The following is a 12,884-nucleotide window of genomic DNA, read 5'->3' as shown; positions in this document are numbered from 1 at the left end:
ATGGTTGGTCCACTGACTGCTTAATGTAAGCTGCAGGATCCAAAGCTTGCTGAGTATTGCCAGACAGAGAGTGCTGATCCCGGTAATAACAACCCTTCTTGACATTTTGAATTGGAAAGGATATTATCTCACAGCCATGAAAACCTTTTCTACTCAAAATGCAGTAATCTGTATCATAGGCTTGAATTTTCTCAGAGGTTTTCCTGATCTGCTGTTGTACTGTTCTCAGATACACTAGTAAAAAGTGAGGTCTGCAGATGCTGGAGATCAGAGCTGAAAATGTGTTGCTGGTTAAAGCACAGCAGGTCAGGCAGCATCCCAGGAACAGGAAATTCGACGTTTCGGGCCAGAGCCCTTCCTGATGAAAGGCTTTGGCCCGAAACGTCGAATTTCCTGTTCCTGGGATGCTGCCTGACCTGCTGTGCTTTAACCAGCAACACATTTTCAGCTCAGATACACTAGCAAAACAGCTTAAAAATGATAGCACTTAAGCTTAATGCTAAAAACTACATAGGTGCTGTTTGTTTTGGTCTTCTGTTGAAGTTACAGCAATAAATCATAAGAACCCCATGTGCAAATTCTCTGTATTTCTGACAAATAGGTGAAAGCAATTTAATATTGACAAATGAAATGTTGCATATGAGAAGAAATAGTATTGGTTTCAACCAACAAAGCCACAGGAAATTTCTCACCTCCTGTGCTGGTAAGCTTGGTGATTTTAACTGGTGTAATGTCACCATGTATAGAATCTGGATCCATGTCAAGCAAACAGAACTCTACCTGTGTGGGTTGCTGAGTGCTTACTGTCAGTGGATACACAAATCTAATGATGGATCTTTACACACTTCATCTTACAAGTGTCACAAAATAAAAACAAATGACTTAGGAATGCAATCAAAGGAATAGATGTAGCACAGAGAATATTTGAAAATAGTATTCTTTGCTTATCATTACAATGTGTAGGAGAACTTAAGAACATCAGAATGGATTGTTACAGTTGAGTTTTTTTATAAGTTATGTTTTACTATCATATGGTTAGACAATCTTTGTAATATTGGAATTTACTTCTAATCATTGGAGAGATACAGAGAATGATTTAAAATATAAAATCATGTGCTAGCAGTTAAGATTAGAGAACCTTAAGTTTTACAATTCAGAAAAAAAATAATAATATCATTTGAGACTTACAAAATATTGAATGACACAGAAATAGGATGAGTGTGATATTAGTTATGCCATCAGAAGAAGAGAACATGAAGTGTTTGAAGAGTAACGCAAAAGGAAAAAGAGTGTTTACTCAAAGTGCAAGCCATTGACTGGATAGAGCAGTCAATCCAATAAAGCAGTGACATCTAAGGTAATCATGGAGTTTACAATGAACTCAGATACTGAGCAAGATGAGTTAAAACACCAAGGGACAACTCAATGTACCAGCAATTTTTTTTAGTCATGGGCTGTGAATGTTGCTGGCTGGCCAACACTTATTGCCCATTCTAGTTGCCCTTTAGAAGGTGGTGGTGAGCTGCATGTTTGAATTGCTGCAGTTTGTTTTTCTTGTATTCACGTTAATGTGACCTTCAATCCAGTACTTACTTATGGAACAGCTTAATGATAATTGTTTGTGGTGACTCCCGAAGCTTTAGTCCATGAGCTGAGCACTAATCTGCTCTCTATTTAGTCACCTCCTCAGATTCTTCCTGGTTTCAAACTGCTACACCTTTCTATGTTTTCTTCAATGCCCCTTTATCATTCATACCGCTCAGCAGTCTTGGCTTCCACATTTTTCGTCACTCTGATCTAATTCCAAATTCACTGTCACTTAACAGTCAGAATACAGTACTTCCAGTTACTAACAGCCTGCCCAGTCTGAAAGGAGAAGGTTTATAGAATATTGTCAGTAAAGCTTAAGGTTTCAGTCAATACCATTTTTAATGTACATCTGGTGAAACTGAATAGGTTACTATTTTGAAACAGTGCATTTGGAAGCACTTTGGAAATTGCTTGAATACAAGCAATTTATTATGTTACTTCCACAATTCATTGCTGGCTTTAAGGCCTATGTCAAAAAGAAGCATTAAGTATTGAAAACTACTAATTTACTCCAACTAAATATTGAAAATTAGATATATCAAAGAAAATATTAGAAATGAATAGCAGGCCTCTCAGCTTCTGAAAAGAAAAAGTCGTTAAAGATCTAGGGGAGACTGCAGTTCAGAAGGCAATTTTGAATGAGAACGTTAAGCTGATCTTTACACTTCCCGTTTGGAATAGAGATTGCCTCATCCTGAAGATCAGTGCTGTATGACATTAATTAGATTTTCTTTTCCCCATTTGACTGGTTTTGTCACCTCTTTCAAGAGATCACATGGCTTTTGGAGGGGCAAGGCATGACAGTTGTGTAGGACAGAATGATTGTGTCTGTTTGTCAACGTTCACATATTTTTGTTTCTTTTAAGATGTAAAGTAATTCATTGTGAGTTTTCCTTTAAGACATCCATTTAAGTAATATAACAATTAGTAAGGATTTCATAGGATTGGCAGAGTGCAGACAGAGGCCATTTGGCCCATTGAGTCCGCACCAACCCTCCAAAGACCAGCCCACACAATCCCCATAACCCTGCATCTACCATGGCTAGTCCACTAACCTGCATATCTTTGGACTGTGGGATGACATGGAAGAATATGCAAACTCCACACAGATAGACTCCCGAGGCTGAGAATCAAACCCCGGTCCCTTGTACTGTGAGGGGGTAGTGCTAACCTCTGTCCACCTCTGCTGCCTGAATTTTCAATTGACTTGCAAGAAACAAATGTTCATTGCATCATGTTGTCTGTCATCTTCTCCCAAAAAATAAGGGCCATGAAATTTGTATTGGTTAGACCTGTATTTTGTGTGGTGCAGATCACTTGGAGCTCAGAAGAGATGACCATGGCTTAAGGCCTGAATCTCAAAGTTGAAGCTATTATCCTTTCTTAGCCCTACAAGTTGAACACATACTCAGCAGGGCACTATATTGTGAATGAGCTCCTGATTAGTTGCTAGGTAAATTTATCTGCATGCAGTTTCATTTCTACAAGTGTTTGGTGCTGTGTATAATTTTAAATATAAGGGAGAGGAGTAGCAGATGCTGAGATTTTGCTAACTTTAAGTCTTCTGCACAAACCAATCCCAGTCATCTGCACATTGGTAGTCATTGCCCCTAGAAAACATCATGATATGGTGAATAAGCAGAGGTCATGTAGAGCAGGACAATCAGCTGGAAGAGGGAGGAGGAGGGGAACAGGACTCCGAGCAGGAGAGTCAGTGAGTTATTTTTATACCTGAACCTCAGTCAGGAACTATGCATGACATTTATACCTCACTCAGGATTTTTTTAATTTCAAAAATATACTTTATTCATAAAATTATTTTGATATCTATACAATTCGTGATGCCATACATTCCATTTCTTTACATGCCGAGATCGGAATTAGTCATTCATATATACAAGACTGTACATTGACTATCCAGTTATTCTGCTGAGGCGTCAGCGGAGCCCAATTACTGAGTGGGCTTCACTCAGGATGTCTTCACTTTAAACTGCCACATGTTCATCCATTGCAGCTTCAGAAAACAGCTATGAATACCTCAAGCCACAATGTACTTCCTTTTTAATCAGCACAGCGATGTTTTAAGCAGTGAAGGCTGATATTGCTCACATTATTGGACGCTTGTTGATTCATCCAGTCATTGAACAAGTATGGCTTGTACTGGGTAGACACTGAAATAATTTAAACGAGTGTGTAATGTGATTTTTGCATGCTTTTTACATTGCAATCAGTGAACATGAGAAAATTACATGTCACAATCTCCACACTCATTTTGAGGTGCTAACAAAATTGAAGAGAGTGTTATTCCTACAGTTTTGGCAGTTCCAGTTGCCCTCCTTGCACTTTGGTGTCTAGTATAAGGGTGGCCCTTAACTATAATCTTCATGGAAAGCATTAAGTTAAATTGGCTTTCTTTAGACATTCATTTTAAAATCCAAACATTTGCACAAGTGAAAGGTATGTGATGGTCTATCAGTAACTTACCTTGTAAGATTAATTTATCTTGGAGTCTTGACAAGTTTTTGGTACAGCAATATAGAGTGTGCATGCAGTCATTCTGTAAGGGTATAGTTTAATTAGTGTGGAGCAAGTGGAAGTGGTTTGCAAGTCTTATTCCATTGGTTTAATGTGTGAACCTGACACTTTCTGCTGCCACTTCCTTTCCAAATGGAACAATTGTAATTATTTTCAATAACTAAGTTTGCAGAGAGGCACATTTAAAATATTCCATTCTGATTTTTCTTTCTTGCTTTCAAGGGTGCATCACAGGTAATACGCAAATCTCTGCTCTGAACAAACTTTCTCATTTTTATTTGCTTGCCTTTTATCTTTTTATCCACTCTAAGTATTGATTCAGTAGATTCTATACACTACTGTGTGAATGTAACAGTTAAGAACCATTAATTTTTTAATTTTCTTTGCATTACTAGAGATAACCTTAATGGTTATATTGAAAGTACATCAGCAAAAATATGAAGCTGGAGAATCTGAATATCATTTTGTTTGAAACTGGTGTCTTGAATTTTTTTTTATCTGTACATAGGATGTGTAAGTCCATGCTAGACCATCTTTTTTTTATTCAGTCATGGGACATGGGCATTGCTGTCTGGCCAGCATTTATTGACCCATGCCTAACTTCTCTTGAGAAAGTGGTGGTGAGCTGCCTTCCTTTTCCTGAACCACTGCAGTCCAATGCCATTAAGGAGGGAATTCCAGGATTTTGACCCAGTGACAATGATGGAACGGTGATATATGTCCAAGTCAGAATGGTAAGTGGCTTGAAGGGAAACTTGTAGGTGATGGTGTTCCCATATTTCTGCTGCCCTTCTCTTTCTAGGTGGGAAGTAATTGTGGGTTTGGAAGGTGCTGTCTAAATGTCTTTGGTGAATATCTGCAGTACATCTTGTAGATAGTACACACTGCTGCTACTGAGCATAGGTAGTGGAGGGAATAGTGTTTGTTGATGTGATGCAATTAAGTTGCTTTGTCCGAGATGGTGTCAACCTTCTTGAGTGTTGTTGGATTGCACCTATCCATTTATTGTCTATCTGTAAATACCCTTGAGAAAGGTGGTGGTGAGTTACCACTTGAAGGTGGTACACTAAAGACCATATAGTGTAAACGCATCAACAGGACAGTTAAAAAGTGAGTTGCAGAATTTTGACCCAGCAACAGTGAAGGAACAGTAATATAGTTGCAAGTCAGGAATGATGTGTGGCTTGCAGAGAAACCTCTGGGTGATGGTGGCCTCGTGCACCTGCTTCCATTATCCTTTGAGGTGGCAGATGTTGTGAATTTGGAATAAGCCTTTCAAAAATCATTGGTGATTTCCTACAATATATCTTGTAAATTCTACACACTGTTGCCACTGTGCATCAGTGACAGAGGAAATGAATGTTGGAGATGGAGGGTAGGTTTTCAGTCACTTGGGCTTCTTTGTCCTGGTTGGTAGTGAACTTTTTGATGGTTGTTGGAAATGTACTTTCCAGGCAAGTGTGAAATATTCCATCACACTCCTGGCTGATGTCTTGTAGAAGTGGCCAGGCTTTTGAAGAGTCAAAAGGTGAGTTAGTTGCCTCAGAATTCCTAGACTCTGATCAACTCTTGTTGCCACAGTATTATTTGGCTAGCCCAGTTCATTTTCTGGTCATTAGGAGATTCAGTGATGGTAAAATCATTGAATGGCGAGGAAAGTTGGTTATTTGATGGAGATGGTCATTGTTTGCTATCTTTGCAGGTTTCTTGCCACTTAAGATCCCAAGCCTGGATGCTGTCTATGTCTTGTTGTAGATAGACATTGAATGCTTCAGTATCTGAGAAGTTGCAAACAATTTGAACATTCTGCATTCATCAGCAAACTCCACACATTTAAGTTTAAGGTGGAAATGATGTGAATGAATGAATAAAACCATAATCAATTTAAAATGTAATATGCTAGAACAAGAAAGTCCGGTCATGGCCAAGGCTAGACCAAGCCTGCAAGATCAGAAAAATGGAACAACATGTGGCAGCAAGCAGAGAAGGTTGAATGTCAGTCCAGACCATATTCGAGGTCCTGTACTACATAGCCAAGGGGTGGAACCAACTGGCATCTGCCTTGCAACTAATGATCCAAATAAGCATGTATTCACTAACACAGAGAATTGTACCAGATGTGTGGCTTACATGGATCAATCAAATCTGTGTGGAAACTGACTATGAGCAAAGGACAAGAGATTTATTTTTAGACTCAGAATTTCACCCAACTTAATTGAAAGGAATTATTGCAACATAATCATGCCTCATTGTCCTTGCTTCTCAGAGAAAACATATGATTGTCACAGACTGTACTTTTGTTAATGAATGTTAAGATTGTTGTAAATTGTTTTTATTTGCTTTTCAGTAAATTGGATTTTGGGTATTTTTTTTCATATTTTGGCTAAGTGTCAGTTTCAGGGAGTTTTACAAGAGGTTTCCCTCTGTCAGCCCTGATGACTATTCTCCTGTGTTTCTCCACTGTTCACTTGATTAAGTATGTATCCTGCCTCCATGATATCAATCTTGCACTCAGCAATGATAGAAATCACGTCCTGAGTGCAAGATTGGAATCCCAGTTGCGCGTCATTTCAAACACTACAAGACAGGAATGATTGGCTGTGCAATTCCAAACAGCACGGCTGAGGATGGAAAGTGGGCAGCCAGCTTTGCATACAGGAACCTGGATGTCTTGTGGACAGGGTTTTGGGAAGGAGGGTTGTCCTCTCAGATGATCACGCCTGGTCTGAAGTTGCCACCTCGGTCAGTGTGGTGTGATCATGATCTGGAGGAAAGTGTGACAATGCTGCGAGATGGTTCATGATCCTTTGCACTTTGCAAGGACAAGTTCCACCATTTTCTCTCTGCTACCTCAAACTTATTGTCATTCTGCCACTGCACAAATATCTCTCGCCAAGCTCATGATCTACCACTCTCACTTCATAATGCATGCAGCGTCTTTTCTCATTGGTTCTCATTCACCTCATTTCCCCAAACGACTAAGCCTTGGTTCTGAAGCAAAAAATGAGGTGCTGTTTCTTCCAGGTTGTACTCAGCCTCCACCACCACCAGACAGACATTTTCCTTGCCTTCCCTATCAGCCCTCCGGGACACTGATCCACTCATTCTTTGCTCACAACACCAACCCACACTCCCCATAGCCCCAGAGCACCTTCCCTTACAATCGCAGAAGGTGGAACATATACCAATTTACTTTGTCCTTCCTCACCATCCGAGGTCCCAAACACAATTACCAAGTGAAGCAGCACTTCTCTCAACCTAGTCTACTGCAATTGCTGCTCACAATGTGGCCTCCTCTCCTGAAGCACAGACTGGGTGACCACTTTGCAGAATACCTATGTTGTGTCCACAAAAAAGATCTTGAGCTTCCAGTTACTTGCCACTTCAACACAACACCATGTTTCCTGGCAAACATCTTTGTCTCAAACTTGCTGTACTGCCCCAGAGAAACTCAGCATTTGATTGTCAGAGATGTTCTGAAAATGTAATTTCAGATATTTTTCAAGTATTATTTTCTGGGCAGCTAGATAGTTGTCTTTGATGTTTGTAATAACATATAAGGTTGTTTCAGAATAGATTGTGAAATGTTCCTGTCTAATCTGAATGTTCTACATGTAATTGGTAAACATTTCCTGAGAGCGTATTAGAAATTTAATTTTAAGCCATATGTGCAATTTCTGGTGAAAGTTAAAATTTAAGATTCTTCATTTGTTAGGGCAGCACGGTGGCACAGTGGTTAGCACTGCTGCCTCACAGCGCCAGAGACCCGGGTTCAATTCCCGCCTCAGGCGACTGACTGTGTGGAGTTTGCACGTTCTCCCCGTGTCTGCGTGGGTTTCCTCCGGGTGCTCCGGTTTCCTTCCACAGTCCAAAGATGCGTGGGTCAGGTGAATTGGCCATGCTAAATTGCCCGTAGCGTTAGATAAGGGGTAAATGTAAGGGTATGGGTCTGGGTGGGTTGCGCTTCAGCGTGTCAGTGTGGACTTGTTGGGCCGAAGGGCCTGTTTCCGCACTGTAAGTAATCTAATCATATCATCTTTGAACAACAATTTCATGCAAATGCATCTCTATTTCAAATTAGCAAAGCAAAGAGCTCACGTAGCTTTCAGGTTTCCTTGTTGCATATTTCTATTGTTTTCGGGGTAAAGATTAACATATTGGCATAGATCCTATGTCAGAACTGGAAGTGTGAAGGTAAGTGAACTCCTTTGATATGTCTAAGCAAAGATGGAGAAGAAGGACAACATGCAAAAGTCAAAAATTGTGAATGTTTACTACTATTACAAGAGGGCAGTTGGAGAGTTTAATGACCTGTGAATTAGTTTTTGCAAAGGCTTCAAAGTAGTGAAAAAGTGTTGGATGACATATAAAGTTCATCTCAGTCAAGCAGCCAAAAGGCATTTGAAAGCCAAATGGATAGTAAAACAGTTGAGTCACGTAGTGATGTTTAATTACTCCAGTGTCAATGTATACCAGAGGAATTTTTGATCTAGCCTTGGAACCTCAGTTGCCATTTTGACCTTCATAGATTTCACAGCCTTTTGCCTGTTTGAACTGCAATGGCAGCTATTTCTGTTGCCATAAGAGAAGTCAAGCACTGCAAGGTTGGAATTTCCTGGCATTGTACAAAGAGGAATTGGGAAATGTCCCCCCCTCCACAGCACTGACCCAGCCCAAGCTGTGGGAACAGACAGGACTGTGATGCAGCAGGCATAGATAAAGGGGAGCAGAAAATACTTGAATATAGTAATGCAAAATACTACAAATAAAAACAAGGTGTTGCAAATTCACGACAAGTCATTTACATCTGTAAAGGAATAAAAATGTACAATATTCCAGGAGTCTAGTGTTCATCATAAACTCATGTCGCTAGCTAACTGGAAAAATAACTAACAGAGATTGGAAAGGAGCTCAACTTTGCCTCTATTAACCTTTAACCAAAGGTACAGTTCAGCTTACTGTTGACACTGTTATATTAAATAATAATTCTGAGGAGATTAATATTCATGTTACATTGACTCCACCCATTGTATCGATGTCACAAAAGTCAATCTGAGACTGGAGATAATGAGTTCAATTCCAGCTTTCAGAGAGATCAGATACAACTGTACTTGCTCCCTAAGATCCTAGTAATTATGCCAAATGTATTTGTACTTATTGCTGTTATGCAATTATTCTTTGTATTGTTTTGAATCAGTACCTCTTCAGTAGACACTCTGCAATGGAGTACCCTCGGTCAATAATCACTAGATAGGCCCAAGACAAAGAATAGAGTGGTGAACTATTTCAAATAACCCTTTACACGGTGGTTAGTTTCCATCAGCTTCCTTCACAATACAGTATCTGTCTCCTCACCGCACAGTTTTGGATTTTTAAAATCAAAATGTTGCAAAGTTTCAAAGACCACAGCTACTCAAAGACATGTCAAGTTTTGAAAATTCTAAAATTTCAGCCACAATGTAGGATGTTGACTTATACACAAGTAATTGTTTTGCTGGGTTGAAATCCAGCCTCTCTGTTTTGACTTACTATCACAAAATTGCCAGATTGGAGGCAATGCCCATCAATCCCACCCCTAAAGTATCAGAGAGGGAGCTTTAACCTGTACAGACATAAATAAATGAATTACCACCCTTACTAGTGTGCTATGTGTGGTGTTTACATCAAAGGTGTGAATATTTCAGCAAATAAGCATCTGGTAAACGTAAGAAGAGTGGCTTTTTTGCTGAAAGTCAAGGACAGACTTATGAACGAGGTACATGAAAAATTAAGTATTTTTGGCCAAATGTGAGGAGTTGAATTTTACTTGAGATCAACCATTATTCGAGTATATGCAATCGATTCTTTATAAAACTAAAATATTTATTTAAAGAACAACTATTGTAGTAATTAAGTGCAACGTGGGAAATAGAATGTGATAAAGTCATTGAGGGGAACCATGCAGAATGTTCAATGGAAAAAAAATCTTTAAACATAAAACTTCCATCAAGATGTAATCTGTGTTGCTGATTCCGTCATCTAAGAAAAGTTACTTTTTATAGACTTCAAATTACAAATAAATTAACTTGGGGAGCTATTCATTGTAGGTCAAACTGAAAACCTGCATTGTTATTGCATTTTTTTAATGGTTTTCAGAAACATGACAAATTAAATGTAATTGCATCATGGTCCTACTGGACCAGAGGATTGCTCTCTCGTTGAAGGCAGATGATTCTAATGATTTAACATGAGGGTCACCACACCTCAGGTGAGAGGAAAGGTTGACAAGGAAAGTCTTTCACGTTGTTTCAAATGCAGTGTTACTTTTGGACTATTACTAAGCAAAATTGCAAAATGTCCATATTACAGAGGAGGAAGTGCTGGATGTCTTGGAATGCATAAAGGTGGATAAATGCACAGGACCTGATCAGGTGTACCCTAGAGCTCTGTGGGAAACTAGAGAAGTGATTGCTGGGCCTATTGCTGAGATATTTGTATCATCGATAGTCACAGGTGAGGTGCTAGAAGACTTGAGATTGGCTAATGTAGTGCCACTGTTTAAGAAAGGTGGTAAGGACAAGCCAGGGAACTATAGACCAGCGAGGCTGACGTTGGGGGTAGGCAAGTTGTTGGAGGGAATCCTGAGGGAGAGGATGTACATGTATTTGGAAAGGCAAGGACTGATTTGGAATAGTCAACATGGCTTTATGCATGGGAAATCATGTCTCACAAACTTGACTGAGTTTTTTGAGGAAGTAACAAAGAGAATTGATGAGGGTAGAGAGGTAGATGTGATCTATATGGACTTCAGTAAGGCGTTCGACAAGGTCCCCCATGGGAGACTGATTAGCAAGGTTAGATCTCATGGAATACAGGGAGAACTAGCCATTTGGATACAGAACTGTCTCAAAGGTAGAAGACAGAGAGTGGTGGTGGAGGGTTGCTTTTCAGACTGGAGGCCTGTGACCAGTGGAGTGCCACAAGGATCGGTGCTCTACTTTTCATCATTTGCATATATGATTTGGATGCAAACATAAGAGGTACAGTTAGTAATTTTGCAGATGACACCAAAATTGGAGGTGTAGTGCACAGCAAAGAGGATTACCTCAGATTATAACAGGATCTGGACCAGATGGGCCAATGGGCTGAGAAGAGGCAGATGGAGTTCAATTCAGATAAATGCAAGGTGCTGCATTTTGGAAAAGCAAATCTTAGCGGAATTTATACACTTAATGGTAAGGTCCTAGGGAGTGTTGCTGAATAAAAAGACCTTGGAGTGCAGGTTCATAGCTCCTTGAAAGTAGAGTCACAGGTAGATAGGATAGTGAAGAAGGCGTTTGGGTATGCTTTCCTTTATTGGTCAGAGTATTGAGTACAGGATTTGGGAGGTCATGTTGTGGCTGTACAGGACATTGGTTGTGCCACTGTTGGAATATTGCATGCAGTTCTGGTCTCCTTCCTTTCGGTAAGATATTGTGAAGCTTGAAAGGGTTCAGAAAAGATTTTTAAGCATGTTGCCAGAGTTGGAGGATTTGAGCTATAGGGAGAGGCTTAGCAGGCTGGAGTTGTTTTCCCTGGAGCGTCGGAGGCTGAGGGGTTACCTTATAGAGGTTTACAAAATTATGAGGGACATGGATACGATAAATAGACAAAGTCTTTTCCCTGGGGTCGGGGAATCCAGACCTAGAGGGCATATATTTAGGGTGAGAGGGGAAAGATATAAAAGAGACCTATGGGGCAACTTTTTCACACATGTATGGAATGAGCTGCCAGAGGAAGTGGTGGAGGCTGGTACAATTGCAACACTTAAGAGGCATTTGGATGGGTATATGAATAGGAAGAGTTTGGAGGGATATGGTCTGGGTGCTGGCAGGTGGGATTAGATTGGGTTGGGATATCTGGTCAGCAGAGACGGGTTGGACCAAAGGGTCTGTTTCCATGCTGTACATCTCTATGACTCTCTGGCTCAAATTTGGCAGACATCTTTGACATAGTGAGTCTCCACAAACCGAAACGTCGAATTCTCTATTCCTGAGATGCTGCCTAACCTGCTGTGCTTTGACCAGCAACACATTTGCAGTCTCCACAAAATGCAAAGACTGCATGGCTGACTGATTTTGTGTTATTGAAAAGAAGAATTATTAGTTTTTACAAAAGTATTGAAACCACTAAGAAGGCAGACATTGTATTCCACCCAAAGCATGATATCTCAGGCAAAGGCACTTTTACTCTGAAAATGCACTAGATTGTCACTTAATTCTGAGATGAGCTTGGACTGATAATTTCCTGAGTTGGAGAGGAGAAGGATTACTGCTGAGGCAAGACACTATGACATAAAGCATTTTCAAGTGTCAAACTGTTTTGTTAAAAACCGTTCAGTCTTTATGATCATTTTTGTATGTGTCTGCTTTCGCTAGAAACTATTGATGGTTGTCAGTTTCTTAAGGTTTAAGTATCCATCATTCATGTAGATATCTTTAGCTAAATTAGCTTTCAATTTTCAAAAAACCTGACAATTAGATCTGCTAATTTACAAAACTGGTTAAAAAGTGGTTACAAAACATTCTAAATTTGTCCAGTAGAAAGTGAAGCCTGCAGATACTGGAGATCAGAGTTGAAAAGTGTGGTGCTGGAAAAGCACAGCCGGTCTGGCAGCATCTGAGGAGCAGGAGAATCGATGTTTTGGGCATAAGGCCTTCATCAGGAATTTGTTCGGAAGAAGTCCAGTGAATTGCAGGTAAGAAATAATATGATTTTCTGGATTAATTCTGCCCAACACA

The sequence above is a fragment of the Hemiscyllium ocellatum genome, chromosome 17, assembly GCF_020745735.1.
Source record: "Hemiscyllium ocellatum isolate sHemOce1 chromosome 17, sHemOce1.pat.X.cur, whole genome shotgun sequence".
Lineage (NCBI taxonomy): Eukaryota > Metazoa > Chordata > Chondrichthyes > Orectolobiformes > Hemiscylliidae > Hemiscyllium > Hemiscyllium ocellatum.
Note: the sequence above shows the minus strand (reverse complement) of the source record.